Source organism: Cryptomeria japonica, chromosome 10, assembly GCF_030272615.1.
Source record: "Cryptomeria japonica chromosome 10, Sugi_1.0, whole genome shotgun sequence".
Taxonomy (NCBI): domain Eukaryota; kingdom Viridiplantae; phylum Streptophyta; class Pinopsida; order Cupressales; family Cupressaceae; genus Cryptomeria; species Cryptomeria japonica.
The window spans coordinates 455,103,559-455,125,872 of NC_081414.1; positions in this window are offsets into that span (position 1 = coordinate 455,103,559).

Genomic DNA, 22,314 nt, shown 5'->3' on the forward strand with positions numbered 1-22,314 from the left:
ATAAAAAAAGATTTACTTGCGAATTGTAATTGTTCCTTGTATTTCTTCCTTGGATGGTCTCTTAAAGTTAGGGTTAAATTCATTCAAGTGGTTTACAATATAGACATCGAAGTAGAGCTCATAAGAAATAGTAACTAACAGACTCACCGAGAGGGGGTGGGTTTAAAAACTGTCTCATAAGTTTACACAATAAGTCCTGAAGAAATATAAGACTCTGTAGCCCAAATAAGAGGAAAGGCACTGATCATTTGTAAACAAACCCTTTAACCATACCAATTACCCTTTACTTTTAAGCATTAAGATTAGTAGAGTAGGTATAGTAGGTGATTTAGCCAAAGTGTAACATATATACTTTTGTAAGATACATAGATCAATACACACATCTGAAATCAGTCTGTTTAAGAAACTTATGCCATTCTGAGACTAGGAGATATCAGATTAAGACACTAAATCTGCTATAAAAAGCATTAGTTGAAGGAACAACTAGTGAGTAGGTATACCCGCCTAGGTCTTGCAGAGCCTAAAGTGAGAGAGTTAGTAACCAAATAGGTTCACTCTATAAACTGGCCAAGTCAATTGGAGGGTTTGATCATAGGAGTTGGAATTTCCTTAGAACCTATCCAATCTGTTGATTTGAGACCCAACAGGCGCCACTAGGACAAGCCTGGCCGTTGAGGACAAAATGCATAAAAAAATCTGCCAATAGGATTGGGCATTTCGATAAGGTAAATTTTTTGGTGTTGGGCCTACCGTACGCTATGGTTTTTGATAAAGGTGATTAATGCTGCTGAAAATTTTGATTTTGATGTCGATAGGGTAAATATAGGTTTAATTGATGCTCAGTATCAGATTGATAAAAAAAATTTATTTAGATACTCCTGATTGATTACAATTGATGATTAGTTTCAATTATCTCAATTTACATGCCTAATAAGATTGGATTGATAATGACCTCATGATAGATGAGAGTCATTGATAGGGGCTCAACGAGATTTGATATAAATCTCACTTGAGCAAGATAGATTGATAGATAGATTGATAAATTAAGAGATAAATCAAGTTACTAATATGTTGATATGATTTGATTGCAGGAGCACTTCAGTGTCCTCTAGTCTTGGGAGTGCTTCCCGAAGACCTAGATGTTTATACATCACCTTATCCAGGCAGAGCGAGACCAAATTTATAGGTGTGGCTTATCTTCCCTTCTTGGAAAGCCTCAATATTTTATTAACTAAGGGATACTAACAATGTTAGCCGATCAGTGGCACAGTGATCATAATACTTTCCACCTACCAACTGATAAGATGACTATTACTCCCGAGGACATGTACAGGATACTCTGAATACCTATGATGGGAGAGCTCATCTACTACGATCTTAGTGAAAAGGGTTCTACTAATGCACTCAGGTAGGTTGTTGATGATGATGAGATTGGCGGATATGACATTGCATGGCAGGATATGTTAGATTTGGATTATGCCACACTACCTACTATGCTTGCTAGATTTGTCGATGGCTTCCTTTGTCTTGATCATAGGTCAAAGGGATTATCCATTGGATGGGGTCATCTCCTTGAGCTGTTGGTTACATAGGGGACGTGATTCTCGTGGGGATCTTGTATGTTGGCACACCTGTATCATGATTTGCAGAGAGTGGTATACCATGGATCAACCGTGTTGTTAGTAGAGGTTAGAGTGTTGCAGATATGGACTTGGGAGAATTTTTCTATCACATGACCATTGGAAGATAGGGAGAGACCTATAGGGAGGCCCTATGCACATGGATATCCAGGTATTATTGTCTACCAAAAGCTAGGCAAATTGGAGTATTGGAGGAGGGCTCTAGATGACCTAGACGTAGTTGTATGGAGACCTTACAGAGATTGTGAGGTCTGGCCAGAGGATGCAGTTGAGATGCCTTATGCATTTTTGACTCAGTATCTGATTGGATCTACACCTTATGTTGTTGAGCAATTAATTTTCATGAGGGTATTGAGACAATATGGTAGGATACATGGGATTCTATAGGGTATAACCCACTGTGCATGCATGAGGCATTATGTGTCCACTTGGGAGCCTACTATTTTGTATGAGCAGGTGTGGGCGAAGTACCTATCATTGAGGATGTAGGATTGGGACTATTCTCTCAGTATCATAGATAGTGGGATGGCTAGTGAGTATCATGCACACTTTACATCACTTAGGTTTCCTAGATTGACTTGTCTTGACGAGCCAAAGCGAACCTTTGATGAGGATGATGAGAGGCCATGATGTAGGGCTCTGAGATGGTTGAGGGATAGTGGGGGGAGAGGAGGTGGGGATGGGGGAGGAGATGATGGAGATGGAGGAGATGGGGGAGATGGGGATGGATGAGGGGATTATGGTGGAGGGGATGGAGATGAAGGATATGATGATGGAGGAGATGGAGATGGAGGAGGCAGTGGTGGTGTGGTGGTAGTGAAGTTGGTAGGCATGCTAGGATCCACTAGTTGTAGACCTGCTAGAGTGCTACATGTGGATTGGATGTCCAGGGTGGTCAGACAGAGGAGGTCAAGACTAGTGGACAAGGCAGAGAAAGCACCAGAGCAGGAGGTCCCTCAGGTTGAGTAGGTACAGGAAGAGGTACCATAGGTTGAGTAGTTATAGGCAGAGGCACCACAATGAATCATCTTAGGATGTTGTCCCACCAGCAACAGGTTCAGATCAGTGACTTGCAGGGTCAGGTTTAGCAGTTAGAGGGTCAGATGGCAAAGAGATATTGTCAGATAGCTCAACTGTAGGTCTAGATGGCATAACTTCAATCATATGTGCAGGTACATATGGCCTAGGTATAGACATGGGAACAAGCACAGATTTCACAGGTAGAGGCTCGGGTGGCCTCTCTCATGGAAGAGAGAGATGCATCCATGGATAGGTGCTGATAGGTAGAGGCACAAGTGACATTTCCAGGAGGATCTAGTTTACAGAAGGCTTCCCTGAAGATGATGCATCATTCGATTCGAGAGCCTGAGTACTATAGGACCTTATACTACACTGCTAGTCCTGCTCATCGGAGGGCTCCTAGCTTTTCATAGATGAGAAAGGGATTGGGATAGAGCCAGTCTAAGAGTTGAGAAGTGATAGGGCCACTCCAGAGGGATCCCCCAGGTGGGAGACTAGGTACAGGGGCATTAGGTGGAGGTTCTAGACTTGCCACATCAGAACAGAGTTATGCGCTGTGTCTTGGTGATCACTCTGATATGGGACATTGATTCATTGATATATAAACCTTTTTGTGATGAGATATTGATGATTCCTATGATGTACCATTGTGATGTATCTCAGATATTTTTTTGATATCATTGTATCTTGGACATTGATTCTTTTTGTTGATATGATATGCAATCGATTCTATTATCTCTATATGACCTATGAGATTAAGGATCCATTTTACTTGCTATATTATTATGTCATGCAACTGTTTACATTATGTATGCTTTACTTTTGATTTGATTATGGATTCTAGATGATGGATGTATGCTTCCTATATGATGATGCATGATTTGCATGATGTATGCCTTTATGTTCTATGTGATGCATGTGCAATGCAATGCTTTGTATTTTTATGATTTTATATATGCATATTAATATCAGATGGATGCAATGCAATGCAATGATGATGTTATTTTATATGATTGATATGAGATGGATACAATGATGACTATTTTACATGATTGATATGATTGGTTTATGCAATGAATTCTCACTAAATCAATGAATGAATAGATTATCTGAATGATGTCTTATTATGCAATGCTTACATGTGATGAAATGAACTAACTTATCATGCAGGATGGATAAATTGATTATTTTTGAACTAATGTATAATGTACTCAATCACTTAATAAGAGAGATAACACCATTTTGAAGCTTTTGTCCTTGGAAAAGATGAGCTCTTGTGATCCAATGCAAAATGAAATGCAATCTACTTGAAAATATGCAAATGTGAATGAAATGTAATGCTTTGATTAGACCAATCATTTGGTCATTGCTTTTTATCATCATTGAGCCTTTAAAATGTGGGAAGTGAGTGCAAAAATCGATGGTATAATTGAACCATGATGACCTGAGCACTACTTTCCTGGGTTTTGATATTTCAAGTTAGCACAAGCATCGAGGTATAATTGAACCAAGATGACCTTAGTGTTGCTTGCATAAAATAGGTAGTATTAACCATTCTTATGTGCAAATCCAAAATTTCTTTGATGATATTCTGTTGATCATGTCTTGAGACAAACTTTCACATATTAATGATGAATTTATAGACAGTAGACAAGAAAATATCATGTTCCTTCCTTGCTCTTCTACTTAGAGATATCCTTGAGTCACTCAAGAATTTTGATAACGAAAATCAAGATATAATAGTTGAACCATTATTGTCAAAGTGTTAAAACCATTAGTCAAAAGGTATTATCCATTGATATGTGTTTGTCATATTTAACTTGATAGTTGACGGTTGATAATTTGATCTTGTGTTCAACGATGGATGTGTCTCAGATTTTGCTTGACAAGTGTTGTCTAACTATTGCTCTGCCTATTTGATTAAGCTCAAAGCGATATTTTGCCCCTATCCAATTTCAGGATTTTGTCCCCAATCTAGAAACAAATTTTATTATGGATATACACGATGATCCAAGCCACGATGAGATGGTGTTGCTTGATTATGCACAAAAGGCTTTATGAAGGATACATAAAAATGCGAGAGATGGATGCAGAAAGAGAACATGAACTCAGAGATGGAAGAGACAATTGATAGATAGCGCCTATTTCTAGGTTTTCACCATCTATTTTATTTGCATTTTTCCTCATATTTGATCTTTTATTTTTCATTGTTTTCACTATTTTTGTATTTTTCTACTTTTTCACTGTTTTTGAATTTTCTTCTTTTTCATCCATAAAACTTTTTTAGATGCATTGTGTTGATAGGTTCTTCAAACCACTCACCTTGTGGCATTGACAATTTGTAGGCTCCAGATCCATACACAACAACCACAACAAAAGGACCTAACCAGTTTGGTTCAAATTTTTCCTTTTTCTCTCGATCTTGTTGGTTGCGTGGATTCTCTTAAGACAAGATCTCCCAACTGAAATACTCTTGGCTTGAACCGATGATTGTAGGTTCTTGCCATCCTTTTCTGATATGCTTTTAAGTGATCAGAAAAATTTTGGTGATGCTCTTGTAGAGACTCTCTTTCCTATAATCTAGATACTCTCTACTTGTCATCTGGAATGAGTCCCTCTAGTGACACCCGTAGAGAAGGTATCTCTACTTCAATTGGTAGGATTGCTTATGACCCATAAACAAGGCAATATGAAGTTTCCCCAGTGGGTGTATAGATGCTAGTGTGAAAATCCCATAGAGTGGGATTCAACTGGACATGCCAGTCCCTACCAACTTCATTGATTGTTTTCTTCAAAATTTTCAAGATCATTTTGTTGGATGCCTCAGCTTGACCATTCCCTTGAGGATAGTAGGGTGTTGAGAATATATGTTGGATTTGGAATTTCTCACATAGTTCTTGCCCATCTTGATTCTTAAAAGGTCTTCCTTTATCAGTGATAATGGAGATGGGAATGCCATAGCGATAGATGATATAGTTGAGGATTAAAGAAGCTATTTGTTTCCCTGCCACTATTGTTAAAGGTATTGCTTCAATCCATTTAGCAAAGTGTTATGTAGCAATCCAAATGGACTTGTGTCCATTTGAAGATGAAGGGTGAATCTTTCCTACCAGGTCTAGACCCCACTGAGAAAATGGCCATGATCCTACCAAAGGATGTAGCTCTTGTGTTGGTGCATGTATCAGATTGCTGTGAATCTGACATTGTTTACATTTATTAGCATATGTGAAGGAATATATTTCCATAGTGGGCCAATAATAACCCTAGCATATGAGTTTATTAGCTAGAGTAAGACCACTTGAATGTGTGCCACAAATAACTTCATGGACTTTGTTTAAGGATTTTTTGGATTCATCATGTTCGAGGCACCTAAGAAGAGTGTTATCCAGACCTTGTTTGTAAAGGGTGTCAACGATAATGGTATAGTGGGAGGATTGGTGAATAAAGTTTCATTTTTGGTTTTGTGAGAGATCTGGGGGAAGGATATTATCTTTCAACTAAAGATATGTTGGGCCATAACATGAGGAATCAGTTTTGGATATATTGCAAATGATTTGGGTGTCGAGGGAATCATGGGCTGGATAAAAGAGTTCTTCCACCAGGAATTCATAACACTCTTGATTCTCTTGAGTTTGTAAAAGAGATTCTATCATTTCCATGGCATATGTTGCTTTATTTTCATTCCTCGGTATCTGAACAAAGGTGATCTCTGCAAAGTACTTCTTGAAATCATCAACCACTTTCCTGTAGGGCATCAGTTTATCATCCTTGGTTTGGTACTCATCATTTATCTAGTTGATAACTAGCTATGCGTCATCATAGATATGAAACTCTGTGATATTCCATTCAATGGCCATCTTGAGACTAATAACTAGTGCTTCATATTCTATTGTATTATTTATACATAGGAAGCTCAGCCTATATGATTTAGAGATAGTGTAGCCCTGAGGCGTTATGAATTGGATTCCTGCACCTGATCCATGTTGTGTGTAAGATCCATCAAAATACAATTCCCAAGTCTTCTTGTTGACAGTGAGACCATCTATGTTAGGAAATTTAATGTGTAATGGAGTATCATTGCACATGGGTGCTTCAGCTAGTTGATCCATAATTACTTGTCCTTTTATATCTTTTCGATCAATATACTCAGTGTCAAATTCACTCAACATCATGACCCATTTATCTAGTCGACCCATAAGTGTTGCCTTGCTTAGTAGATAATTTAGAGGATCAATCTTGGCAATCAGCTTAACCGAATGTGTGAGCCTATAATGTCACAACTTTTAGGTTGCGAATATTATTGCTAGGCATGTTTTATCCATGGTGGTGTAGTTCAACTCATATCCAACTAGATTTTTGTTGATATAGTAGATTGCTCATTATTTTACTTTATTGTTGTGTTTTGCCAGAAGAGCTCCTAGTAATACTTCTATAGCTAAAATGTAAAGCAACAATGGTTTTCCTTCAATCAGCAATGCTAGTACTGGTGGAGTTACCAAATATTTCTTGATTTGAGTGAAGGCATCCTCACATTTGTCATTCCATTTGAATGGAACATTCTTGTGCAATAAGTGAGTGAATGGATGACAACGATCAGCCAATTGTGCCATGAACTATCTTATTGACTACAATCTCCCTTTTAGAGAACGCAAGTGATTACTGTTCTTTGGTGATTCCGTTTCCATTATAGCTTTTAACTTTGCTGGATCAACTTCTATTCCTCAAACAGATATGATATATCCTAAAAGCTTGCCTAATGTAACCCTGAAAGAACACTTCTTTGGATTCAGTCTTAAATTGTATTTCTCTAACCTGTCAAATATTTATTCTAGAATTTCTAGGTGTCCTCTAGTATGTGATTTCACTAGTATATCATGCACATAATATTCCATGCAGATATGCATCATATCATGGAAAATGGTGGTCATTTCTCTTTGATAAGTAGCTCTGGCATTCTTGAGCCCAAAAGGTATGACGTTCCAACAAAAAGTACCCCAAGGGCACATGAATATTGTTTTCGCTTTATTTTCAAAGGCTATCTTGATTTGGTTGTACCCTAAGAAACCATCCATTAAAGAGAACATTTCATGTCATGTTGTGAGATCTACAATGATATCAATGCTTAGTAGTGGAAAATCATCCTTTGGGCATGCCTTGTCTAGGTCCCTAAGTTTGTGCATACTTTGATACTCTTATCCTGTTTTGATACATATATAATATTTGACACCCAGTTTGGATATGCGACTGGTCGTATGAATCATATATCCAATAGTTTCTTCAACTCTGCTTTGACAAGAAGAGCAATGTGAGGGTGCATCTTCTTGAGTTTTTTCTTGTTTGTCTTAGCTCCTAGAGTAAAATTAAGGTGGTGCATGATGAGGTCTAGATCTAGTCCTATCATATCTGCATATGACTAGACAAAGTTGATTTGCCTTCTCTTGAAGAAGTTGTTGTAGTCATTTCTCTCTTTCTCTTATAAAGATGTTGCAGGGTGGAGAATCTTAGTATTATCTAGAGTACCAATGTTGACTTCTTCTGTAGTATCAATCAGGACAACCGATCTCTCTTGAAAGTGTTTTGGGATGTTATCAAATCTTCCATCTTCTGGCACCTCAAGGAGGTTTTCACCCTCAGTACACCCTTTATTTTATCTTTTGATTGGTCTAATGTTTGCATAAATGGTTTATATAATTAGACATTTTTAATTCTTTAATTTCACTTTTGTGACTGGAAGATTTGGCACCCCCTGACTAGAAGATGCATTATTAGATTCATTGGTGGAAGCTCTTTTGGATGTTACGGGTTCAACGATATTGAGATATACAGTTATAGCATGGTCATTTGGGAATGTTCGGTGGTCTCCTGGTCAATAATTTTTGGGTGTATTAAGGGTAAAGGATCATCTAATTGGTTAATTTCAAAGACTTCAATGGTCATGACAGAGTTGTCAAAGTTTGAGGTTATTTTAGTCAAGTTAAGGACATCACTCTCCTCAGGATACATTCTCCCAATCGCCCTCCAATTGGTCTCAGGGAAGTTATAATCGATCATTTGTGAATCACATTCAAGTGACCTATATTCTGACATTTGTCCCCCATATGAATGGACTAGATCAATATATACATATTTTATATCACAAGATTCTTTAGAATATATTTTAGAATATGTATCAAATTTCCACTCATGCAAGTCAGTTTCACTGCTAGCTTGTAATCTACAGATTTGTTCACATAGATTATGGGTTGCTTCTTCTATTTTCTTTTCCATTGCTTTTCTTCTCTCATATTCTTCTTTTTCTAGACTAATGGTTACTTCTACTAGTCAGGCTATCAAGTCTTCTAGCCTTACATCAGTTTCTTGTATTTATTTTTCTTGCCTACTAGAGGTTCTCTCTTCTTGTGGTCTTATGTCCTCTTGTTATTTTTGTTGATTAGAGACTACTTGTTCCCTTTATATTTCCAACTCTTCTTATTCTCTCTTATTCTCTTCTTCTTGTTTTCTAGTAGAGGCTTCCTCTCTTTAGATTGCAAGTTCCTCTTGTCTTCTGTCATGCTCCTTTTTTTGTTGTCTAGAATGTCTTTCTTCTTTTGGAGTAACTTGTCCAAACCCTAAGCCTGATTTATCTTCATTTTCTTCACTTGAAAAATCAAATGGTTGGATTGGATCCCACTCATACTCATGTGAGTTTGTTTCAGACTCACTCTCTAAGATTATGTCGCTGTATCTAACATGGATGTTATATGGTGAGAAGATTTTGTTGATAATTGATACAAGTTTTTTCGCTTGTTCTGATTCAGGTTGTGTACTTTCTTTCACTCTTTTGATCTACTCATAAGAAGCCTCTTCCCTTTGTTTTCTAACTTCTTCTTCAGCTACTTGTTGTTGTGCCAATTCTTGTGATGATTGTTCTCTTTGTGCTGCTTTCATTTTTATTGGTGATGTTGATGGTGATCTTGACTTTGTGTAGGTTGAGTATGCTGGCCATACCCAATTCCAAATTTATCCTTAGCTTGTTGAGAGTGAGGTTGGATGGGTTCTATGATGCCTTCTTGATGCTTTCCAATAGGGCCTTTTCCTTTGTATCCCATTCTTTGCATGATTCTGAATCCATTACCATACTACTTTGTAGGTATAGTGATCTCTAAAGTTGATGCTCTGGCTTCTTCTTCATCCTTGTATAACCAATTAAGGATGTCTTTATCTTCAATTTCTTTAGATAATGTCCCAACTCTAACAAATTCTCCATTAAATATTTGAAGAGTTTTTTGTGGGATTTGTGATTGTGAACTTGTTGGTTTTCCATAAGATCTTGGGGAAAGTGGCATAGACTATAGAGAATACTCTCCTATTCCCTTGTCATTCAATTTCAGATTTTTATCCAAATTTTCTAAGGTTGACGTCAACAATTTCTTCAGGGATGATGGGATGGGAGAGAATACTTGTCTATTGTGAGGAATTGTGGCAACCTGAGCTGGCCTCAGATTGCTGTAATACTGCGTTGAATTTATTGAAATTGTTACCTCTTGTCTATTATAAGGGAATTTAACACATTGGTGATATGTCGAAGGAACTGCCTACATATCATGGATCCATGGTCTTCCCAGAAGAATTTTATAGGATAAATTCAAGTCCAGGACTTAACAGACTGTATCTCTTTGAATTGGTCCTACTTTGAGTGGTAATACCACTATTCCCTTAGAGGATCACTCTTCTTCATCATATGCTTTAATTTTTATTTTCTTTCTGGAATCCATTGCTTCTTCTGAAAAACCTGAGGCACACACTTAACTCAATGCACAAATATTTAAGCCTACTCCTCCATCTATAAGAATACATTTGATATGTGTTTTGTGAATAAGCACTTCAATGTGTAGTGGAGCATGGTGGGGATGTTGTAATGACACATCGTCATGTTCTGTGAATGATAGGAAATGAGGAGCTATGAGGTGTCCCACCATGGTTTGAAACTGATCCACATCCAAGTATTTAGATACTGTGGTTTCAACTAGAACCTTTTCTAATATTTCCTTATGCATTAGTGAAAGTTTTAGTTGTTGGCATTTTTGTGGTTTATGTTGTGATTGTCATTGATGGACACACACTTGTATTGAGATCCCCTTTATATGTATGAGTTTATTCTCAACCAGTATTTGTTCCAATTGGTATGTTGTATACTAGTCTCTAGACTAGTGGCAATTTTGTAGAATGTGTTTCCCAGTCTGAAGCGGCATGTCGACCCCAAGCAGTTCGTAGATCACAAGTGGTACGAGGGAGCAAAGTGGCACAACACATTCTTACCAGTCTTCATTTTTGTCAAACCAGCAGCCAGTATTTTGTATGAACTGGTAATACTCTGTGATGAGTTACCAACCAGCATTTTGTGATGAGTTACCAATCCACCGATTGTTTGATGGTGCCGACACATTAACGGTGATTCCTGTGTCATGTTACTAAGTATGTCTAGGTTCATTGAACCTAGGAAATTGTAAAGAAATCCTATTGGACCGACATGAAATCAGATTCCTTTAAAAGGACATCATGTCTAGGATTTTAGGTTGTTGCAAAAAGGGTTAATGTTGAGCTAGGGTTTAAGGTGGTGTAGACATCTAAAAATGGTCAATGCTTGTGGAGTCATACTTTAACATTTGTGCATTGCCTTATTTTAGGGTTCTTGCATTGCATTAACATTTCTTCTATGTTGCACACTTGGTCTTTATCATTTGCGAGCATCGAGTCCTTCTTCTGCATTCCTCATTTTTCTCGCTTTCGAATTAGGTCTTGTCGATAGCAATCTTCAGTCATGATTTTGGTCGATCTTTTTCCTTGTTAATCTTGTCATTTTGTGATCAATTCATCATCGATCTTTGTCCTTGTCAATCTTGTCATTTTGCGATCGATTTGTCATCGATCATTGTCCTTTTTCAATCATGTCAATTTGGATCAATTAGTCATTGTTCCTCGTCAATTGGCACCTATCAATTTGATTTCTTTATCAATCTTGGTCAATTTGTCAACCAATCTCAATCGTTTATCAACATTGGTCCTTTGTCAATCAAAATCATGATCGAATCGACATTAATTTCTTGTTGTCTTGACCTAACTCCTTGTCCTCTTATTTCTAGGATTTTATGATTTATTCATTTAATCTTGATTGTCATTTTCCCTCTAGGTAAAATAATTTATTTATTTATCCTAAGTCTTCTTGTCACAATTAAATATTTATTTAATTGGCTAATTAATTCCCCCTCTTTTTGTGAATTAATTAATGAATGAAAATTTATTAGTTAATTCACCTAATTTACCTAATTTTCATCAATTTCTAATTTCCTAATTTCCAATTCATCATTTCTAAACCTAATTTTTCTATTTCTCCTATTTTTCTAGTATTTCCCCTAATTTAATGGGAATGGCATTTCAATTTTGTTAATTTGTCATAATTTGTCAATCAATCAATCTTGCATGTCAATTTTTCATAATTTGTCAATCAATCAATCTTGCATAGAAAGTGTCAATTTTGTCATAATTTGTCATATTTGTCATTCTTGATTTGAAATTTCCTCTCAAATCTCTTCATGCTAATCTTTTCATCTCTCCAATTTGTCTATAAATTGGATGATTTTCTTCAATCAAAGGATCCAACCACATTTTCAGAGAATCAATCATGCTTCTAGTATCCTTACACTGTCATTTCATCTTGTCAATCTTGCTTTCATACTATGCTTTTGCATTTGTAGGTGAGATCCACAAACAAAGTAATTTGAAGGAGAAAGAAGGACAATGGAGGAATAATGAAGGAGATACAGGCTTTGGTTTTCTTTTTATTGTAGTATTTCATCTTCATGCCTTTATTGATTGTAATTAGGATTTTTTATCATTGCAATCTAGTTTTTGTGATTGAGCTAGTTTAATATCTATTGCTTTGATGAATTCCAAATTCCTATCAACAATAAATGGTGAACCTGGCGTGAACTAACCCGTTAACCATGTTTTTGAGTGCTTTTGAGCTGATTTGCAGGTGAAAACCTAAGAAACAGGGCAACTCAGGGCTTTCTGGACACTTTTGCACCTGTGTAGGAGGGATCTGGGCCTATGTTAAGGAGATCTGCGCCTATGTCAAAGGGATATGTGCCTATGTCAAGGCATTTTGCACTTGTGTCAAGGTATTCTACGCCTGTGTTGAGACATTTTGCGCCTCTGTAAGGTCAGAAACAAAGGTGAAACAAGTGTTTTTTACTTGCAAATTACTTTGTTTTCATTTTGTTCTTATTTTCTGGTTTTTCCTTGGTACTAATTCTCTGTGCAGTGTCTTGGCGTTACGTGTGACGAAGACTGAAAATGAAACTACTAACAAATCTTATACAGGACGCGGTCAAAGACTTTTATTAAAAACATCTTGCATGTGATTTTTAAAGTAGTTGCACATTTAATTTCCTAAAGGTTAATGAACACCATGCATGCTTTGTTTTCTTTTAGTTTGATTGCATGTTTTAACCCTTAGAATTGGGCCTGCCTCCCGATTTTCCTAGCACTTCGCACAGGCATTGGTGAGAGGGAATGACCCAAAGTGGTGATGGGCTAAAACCAAGCTCTTCCAAACCACTCTAAATAACAGTGGATGCAACGAAAGTTGTAGACAACGGGTGTTGGAATGGTATTGCGATGATTTATTTTCTAGATCAATACCCACCCGAACGGATGCCCTTACTAGAATCTCTTGTTTTTAGAGGCCAAAATCCTTCTATATGTTGGCTCAGGCATTGTGATATGCACATGCCGAAGACACCTCTCATGTACTCCTTAGTTAGAGATAGCAAGTTCTTGGGAAGTGATGCCCCTTGAACTCGAAGCTTGGTATGCCCAAGAAGTGAGTGCATTGTAAGGGGGAGCTAGTGCTACCAAGCGTCTAGCTATCCGGCTAAGTGTTGTATTTCAAGTAGAGGATTCAATAGATATTGCCCTTGCCAGCCATAGGATTTATTGTGAATGAGCATGATTTTCTTGGGTCTAAGTCCAAACATCTTGTCTTTTGTGATTGTCAAAAGTTGAATTATACAATTGTCACAAAACATAATTTGTCGAACAAGTCCAAACATTGTCCAAACAAGGTTTTAAAAAGAGAACATTCATCCAACAAAGTTCAAAACATTTTCAAAACATGGCTTTCAAACACATTGAAATAAAATAAAAAAAACTTTGTCTCAACATTCATGTCACTTTAGGCTAGGTTTTGCATAGTCCAACTTAAGTCCTAAGGCATATTGTCATCTCCTTTTATTTTAGTCCTTTTCATTGCAAGCGTCCTCATTTTGCACTTAGGTCCAAGATCATTTCCCTAAGTCTGCATTTCATTGTCATATCCAAGATAGATTTCCATTTAGGTTGCATAGGTTGCATTTTGCATATTCCAAGTCATTGGTCTTCGCATATCCTTATCATTAGATCATTTTCATGTCATATCCTAAGTCATTGTCATAATCATTGCCTTCTTGCATTTAGTCTCAAAAATTTTATTTGTCAAACTTGGAAAATCAAAACTTTGGATGATACCCTAAGTTGTCGTTAGGGAGTCTTGACCTTGTCTAAAATTTGTCCTTTCATTAATATCATTTTTGTCAAACCTAGCTTAGTATCCAAGCATATAGGTGAGACATTGTCAATTTGTCCTATTGTCATTTGGTCCTTTGTCCTTTAAGGTCTTGGCTTCATTTCAACTTCCCAAGGTTGAGTCTTTAGGTTTGCATTCCAAAAAGTTTGTCCAAATCTTGAAAAACAACAAAAAACATAGGTTGCATTCTTGCCATAGATTGCATTTTCATTTATTTAGGTTGCATTTAGTTGCATATCATACATCATCCTTTTAAAACAAAAAATCCCAAAAACATTAAATAGTGACATGTCTATTGAAACAAGGTTCCAAGCACCAATGATGCAACAAAGTTTGACATATCAACCGACAATGCAATCGAATTTTAATCCAAGGCAATCACAATTATATCCAACCCAACAACAAGGCAATATCGGTCAAACTTTTTATGATGATTTAAATGTCCAAATACAAAAACTAGAAGAGAAACTAGCTCAAGAAAAGGAGATTTTGGAACAAAAAGTGAAAAACATTGAGAAGAATAGATCACAAATGTCCAAAATGTTTCAAAAATTTCCAGGTCAAAATCCAAAGATTGAGCCAATTGATGTAAGATCTCTTATTGAACGATCAGACATACCAGCTCTCCTCTCACAAATAGAGATGATGAAACAATTTCAAGAAAAGAGACAACAACATTATGTGTCTCCACATCAAGAACAAGAAGGTGTTTACTATCAATCAGAATTTCAACCATCACAACCAATTGTTCAACAGCTCCAACATTTCCAATAGACACAACCAATGGTCCAGCATATACAACCAACACAACCAATGGTCCAATTTCAACAATATGTCCAACCAACTATACAATGTCAACAAATAGTTCAACCAATGGTGGGATATCAACAAGTTCAATCAACATATCAATGTCAACAACCACAACCAAACATTCAAAAACAAAGGTTGCAACACACACCAAGCCAAATTTTGAACATGTCAAACCAATTTGATCAACATCTAGTTCGAAATCAAAACATGACATCAAGCCAAGACCAAATTCTTGCCAAACAAGTTCAATTTCCAGATACAACCATGTCAAAACCTCGAAAGAAAGGTGGCTTTATTGCAAGGATCTTAAGGAACCTACCAAGTGAGTTCTTTGAAGAAGATCAAGATAATACACTTATGTCTAGCAATGCCTCATCTCCCCACAAAAAAATTGACTCTCCAGTGGCATCTATCCCTACACCTCTAGAAGTTTCACAAGAACCTTCCATATTGTCCTCGTCAAACAATACACCCAAGGATGAAATTATCCAAGGGCTATCCATAATTGATTGCCAAGATAATCCAATTCATGATGCACATCCTTGTCATATTTCAGAAATACAAGACCCAATGCAACCATGCACTTTATTGCCATTACCTATTTTAGAGGACCCCATTCGAAGGCCCTCTTCCTCATGTTCAAGCATTGATTCCTTGCCAGAATCCATCACAAATGTTCAAAGTGCATTTCCTTCATGCCAAAACATTGATTCCTTGTCAGAATCCCCCATGCATATCCAAAGTCCAACCTCATGTCAAGAGGATAATTTAGAGCATGAATAAATGTGTCTTAAAATAGATCAAGATCAAGATCCTGAAACCTTATCATCCCATCCAATTGTTGAATAGGATCCCATTTCCCCAAACACTCGCAATGATTCCATTATTCGTGTCCATTCTATCCAAGAACACAATAACCTTTCAAATCCCATTGGAATTCCACTTCGTAAGAAAGATGAAGATATCCCTTCCATCTTTTCCGATGATCCCATTAAAAGTCAAGAGCAAAGCACCTTTAAAGAGGATTCCAATGATATTCTTCCTTGTCAAGATCAAATTATTCCTTTAAATCCTCCACAAGATCCTTTTGTTCCTCCATCTCCTTGTCTTAATGCTCCATATACACTCCAAGATCACATTTCTTTTGATGATCCCATTATTCCCCCCATTCTATCTCATGAAGAGCCTATCATTGATCCATATCCACCACACGATCCTAGTTTCCCTCATGATCTTGATCCCCCTCATGATTCTAACGTGTCAATGCAAGATGTTCATGAACCCTCGACATGCATAATGGGTTCTTCCACTTTGGTGCAATCCGATCCACTTCAAGATCTCATTATTTCTCTCATATCATATCCACCTCTTAATGGACTCACGTCTTCTTCCCAAAGAAAAGAGTATCCTATAAGTCAAGATATTCATAAAGGTAAAGGAGTAGATCTTCATGAGAAAGAACCCCTCCATATCAAAGAAGATCTTAAGGGTCATGTCTACACAACTCACTCTCAAGACGTTGGTATCCCTCCATCAAAATCAAAACATACACCTTCCCCATAATACTTTCCATCCATCTTAGGTCCTTATATCCCTTCATCCTCTATGCAAGGTCAGAAAAGGCACACATCCTTGAGTAAATTTCATCAATCCAAAATAACTCCATTTCATTCATATCCATCCATGCATTCCTTTCCTCCTCCAAGTAATTTGGATGTCAAGTATAAATGTCATAAGTCTAGAAATCCACATGTATTCAAGGATCAACATGTCCAATATAATTGACATGTCAAAACTAAGAACAATATGATCTATAAAGAAAAAAATATATCCAAAAGGCCACAAAGGCCCACTGAGAAAAATAAAGCAAAGTCAAAATATATATGGGTTCCTAAATCCCTTGTGCAAGCAATGCACTCCAAGGAACCACAAAAGCATGAAAAATCAAAAACCATGTGGATCCCTAAGCAACTCCTTGAAGCACAAAAGCCTAAAGAAACATCCAACTTGGCATCCAAAATTGCTATTCCTCCATCCAAATCTTCCAACTCTATTCCTCCACCACCTTCTTCATCCGTTTTGGGCCCTTATGTCCCAAAATCCATAGCCTTTCCTTCGTCAAAATCTCAATATCCAAAATACATTTTTCCTCCATCAGTCCATCACCCCTCAAGGTGTGTGCCAATGTCGATCTTGCCTTCATTTCTATCCACTCAAGCACAATTCTTCCAATACCCTATCCATTATCCAATGCATGTTTTCCATCCTTCCATCCCTCTGGTCCAATCCTTTGCATAAATCCTTGCCTTAGTTTTATCTCTTTTTCCATGTCCTTATCCTACCAACGTCTTTGAGCATACTTTTAAAGGTCATGGTCCATTTTTTTCAAGGCTACTATCCAAAAAAAAAAAAAGACACTTGAGTCCTTCTTCCATCCCCTATCATGTGTCCATCTTCTATTGAAAAAGTCAAAATACAAAAAAAAAAGTGAGAAAAAAAAAAAGACAAAAGAAAAAAGTAAAAGAAAAATAATTTGCCCTCTAGTGAAAACCTAACAAACAAGCACCTTGGGAAAGTAGCATGATGAAAACCTGGCAAAGAGGCGTCATGCGTAATCTATGAACTTCTTGTACACCACACTTGTGGGTAGGTTTCCTCCTTCATATCCTATTGCCCTTCATTATCCTATCATATCATGTCTTATTACCCTTCATATCCTATTGTCCCTCATGTCCAGTTTCCCTTTCCACCTTTGATCTTGACAAGGCTGAGGATCTTCATGAGAATCATGCATCTTGTTTGCAACTTTTAGTCCATCATAGCTTTTGGTATTTATCCATTTGATTATTACAACCTTTCATCCATATTCCCTGGCTTATTGCAACTTTCTGCCACTATCCCTTAGCCTTCCCCGACCTTCAGTTCATGTCCCTTATCCATTCTTGGTCTTTCTTATCCTATCCATATATTATCACTATCCATACACTCTTTTTTTCATTGCTTGATCTTGGTCTGTAATAAGGATGCAAAATTTAAACATAGTTTCAAAAACCTCTTGACATGTCCCTCATGCCATGTCACTGCTTTACATTGTCATATCCAGTCTCTTGTCCCATCACGCAATAGCCCTTGAAAATTGCATCGACGTTGTCTCCATAATAAAAGGCCTTTGTCTTCCCTCTATCCACCAACATTTCAAAAAGCCTATTTATTCACCTATCATATTCCTTGCCTTGCTAGACACTGGGGGCAAAATCATAAAAATTGAAAAATGTCCTGAAATAATCAAATAAATTGAAAAAATCCTGAAAAACATTCAAAAACATCAAAAAAATCATGTGTTCATTCTTAGCTAAAATGTCCTGAAAAAAATCCCTAAAAATCAAATAATGTCCTGAAAAAAATCTCTAAAAATCAAATAATGTCCTGAAAAAAATCCCTAAAAATCAAATAATGTCCTGGAAAAATCCCTAAAAAGTCAAATAAAGTCTTGAAAAAAATGAACAAAAAAATTTCAAAACATCAAAATCCAAAAACAATTCCTTTGGCATTTTGCATTTTGTCAATAAATGGTCCCATTCGTGCGTAGACAGATCGCTGAGCATACATCCAATGATAATTAATCAAACATTGTGCTTTAATGAAATCACGCATTAACAGATGAACTGTTCGACCAAGCAAGCATTCAACCTGATTACAGTTGTCACATCAATCCAAATAGCATCAACATTACCATTGGTCCTTGTCAATATTATCATGGGTCTTATAAAGGGTGTGGTATACTCGAAACCAGACTATGTCCTATCTTCGACGGGGTACCGCATTCCCTGAAACCAGACATCATGATCATTCTTGTTTTCCACTTTTGACAATGCTGATTAGATTGTTTGTTTGACTTGGTTGAATTTGTGTGTCTTATCTTTTTGCTGATTTACCTTTGGCTTCGATCATGTTCCTATGTTGCTTGATGATGTCACTGCGTGATTTAGAGTGACTGGGATGGTTCATGGTCCCGTTCCTTTTTTTTTGTTTGTTGTGTTTGTTGTTTGTGGAATGTTTGTCACAAACTGGGGGAACTATATCATTGGGTGTTTGTGATAAGTACGTTTGCTTTGTGAACGCTGCACATACCTCTACCCTTGATGTATGCACCCTAGGATGCTTCACTCATTCCTTGTGTGCGATGTGTCTATCTTTTGCAAAAGGAGTTGCGTTCCAGCTCTGGCCTTTAATGCCATGATGCTCTGCATCCACTTTACTACATTAAATAAAGGTTCTCACCTACTTATGTGCATTTGTGAAAGCAAGTTTTCCTTGATCTCTAACTGTTCTCTGTCTAATTTCTTCTTACTAACATTTCTTCCGTTAGTCTTGGTAGTCTGTTTGAACCTATCATTTTCTATCATTCTTATCGATCACTTGGCCTCTTTTCTAGATTTTTTCGAGTAATTCCTCGAGGGGGCATGCATATGTCATTGTTATTGTCTAGGGCATTTTCATTATTGTTCTTTGAAACAACACTTAGAATCACATTGTCTCAAAGAGGGGCAAAATGTAGACATCTAAAAATGGTCAATTTGTCATAATTTGTCAATCAGTCAATCTTGCATAGAAAGTGTCAATTTTGTCATAATTTGTCATATTTGTCATTCTTGATTTGAAATTTCCTCTCAAATCTCTTCATGCTAATCTTGTCATCTCTCCAATTTGTCTATAAATTGGATGATTTTCTTCAATCAAAGGATCCAACCACATTTTCAGAGAATCAATCACGCTTCTAGTATCCTTACGCTGCCATTTCATCTTGTCAATCTTGCTTTCATACTATGCTTTTGCATTTGTAGGTGAGATCCACAAACAAAGTAATTTGAAGGAGAAAGAAGGACAATGGAGGAATAATGAAGGAGATATAGGCTTTGGTTTGCTTTTTATTGTAGTATTTCATCTTCATGCCTTTATTGATTGTAATTAGGATTTTTTATCATTGCAATCTAGTTTTTGTGATTGAGCTAGTTTAATATCTATTGCTTTGATGAATTCCAAATTCCTATCTATAGGTGGATGTTGAGTTGTTGGAAGAGCATCTTATTTGAGAAGATTGAGTTGTAACTGAGAGAGAGAGATAGAGAAGACTGAAGTAATGCTGGAATGCATTAGTTGTAAGCAATACTGGATCTAACCAAGCAGTTTGTGATATTAGATAGATCAAACACTTGTTGATTACTCACATCTTTAACAAGTCTGTAGCCCCTAACTGGGTAGGCCTCAAAGCCTTTGTAAAATCCTCTAACAAGGTAGTCTTTAATCAGACTTATCTCCTAACAGAGATTGAGATTCCTAACAGGATCTGTTCTGGTGAAGAACATTGTAAGACCTTAACTGGTCTGGTTTCTATTCTACAGATAGTGACTTGTGAGTTCCATCTCACCGTGGTTTTTTCCCAGTTAGGTTTCCACGTCAAATATCTTGTGTTATGGTTGTATTGCTTTTGTGGGTGAATGTTTTATTCGCATTTTGGTTTGCATGTGTGGTAACCAGTTTGACTGTCAGACTGCTTTACCAGTTTATCTTTAGACTGTGTAAGTGTTTTAGTGCAAAGATTTTTGGCATACTAATTCACCCCCCCCTCTTAGTATTCATCAATTGGTATCAGAGCCAACCTTTCTATAAGTTTAACCAATTGGAAAGAGATATGGGGGAATACACCTTGAGAGAACTTACTCAATGGCTCACTAAGTCTGAGCAAGCCTATGATGATCTTATGGTCAAATACAAGGCATCTCAAGCAAAAAGAAGAGAACATGCAGAGAGGTTGATGGAACTATCTTAAAGTAGTTTTGAAGATGTAGCTAACATGGAAGCTATGATTGTTGAAGTGAATAAGCTGAATGATTCAAACTCCAATCTAAGAAAGGAGTTGGAAGGACTGACTATTCGGTTCAGTCAAGAGCTTGAGAACCGGAGAAAAGCTAAAGATCTGGTAAAAGACAGAGATCATGAGATCTCCAAGTTGAAACATGAGATTAGTGCACTAACTGCTCGCCTTCATGAGAGAAGAATGGAAAAGGAAGACATGCAAGGAGAACTGAACATAGCCATCACTGAAAATGCAAGTCTAATGGAGACAAATACTGCCATTTCCAAAGAACTCTTTGAGTCAAAAGAAATACTTGCTAAGTTTGGCAAAAGTACTGTCAAGCTAGAGCAAAATCTTGAGTCATCTAGACCGACAAAGAATACCAATGGTCTTGGTTTTCTGGACATGAGGAAGGAGAATCCTCAAGAACAAATGTTGAAGCATCAAAGAAGCAACCGACACTCAAAGGAAAAGGTAAGCAAAAATTCAAACCTGTTTGCATTAACTGTCTTAAAGAAGGACACACTGCCAATGTATGTAGGAGCAAAGCCTACAATAATTTTCCTTATTTTATCAACAATGTAGCTAGATTCAATAAGTTCAATGGTCATTGTTATGCATGCAACAAGTTTGGGCATAGAGCATTTGAATGCAGGTCCGTAGTGGATAACACTGGAAGATATCCTTAGAGGACCCAAGGAACTAGTCCTGAATCTTTTATGAACTGGAACCACAACCGGTTTAATGACTTCAATCATCAGTCAAGAAGCGGTGGTCATCAAGCGGCAACCGAATGGAGAGAAAGTTGTATGATCTGTCATGGTCATGGTCACACTGCTGCAACATGCAGAAGGAAGATTGGAAACATGTACAATGGACCTTGGAGAGCACTTGGACTTGTTTGCTATCACTGCAACAAACTGGGTCACATTGCAAGATTTTGCAGAAGCAGAAGAAGTATATCTGATGATATACCGATCACTCAGGAAGGAAAAATAGATGTTGAAAAAGTTCAAGGAGACATGAAGAAAACATGGAAGAAGAAACCAATATTGTCGGAGGAGGAACCAGTTTCTGCACCTAGTGTGGAACTATCGGAACCGGCAAACTAAGCCTCCAAGGCTCAGGGGGAGCAAACGGTGAAATACTTTCGAACCCCCGGTTGACACCGATAAAAGACCTTAACCAGTATGATACATCTGTCGCTTGGCAGAAGACCGGAAATGGTAAAAAGGAAAATTAGGGTTTACACCCTAATAGAGGAGCATTAATGATGGTAGGTGAGAGACATGTATAAATGCATTTTTTCAAATCATTTCTCACTATCTGTTTTTGAGCGAAGAAAAGTTTTCAAGTGCAGAGCGAAGAAAAGGCAATTTGAG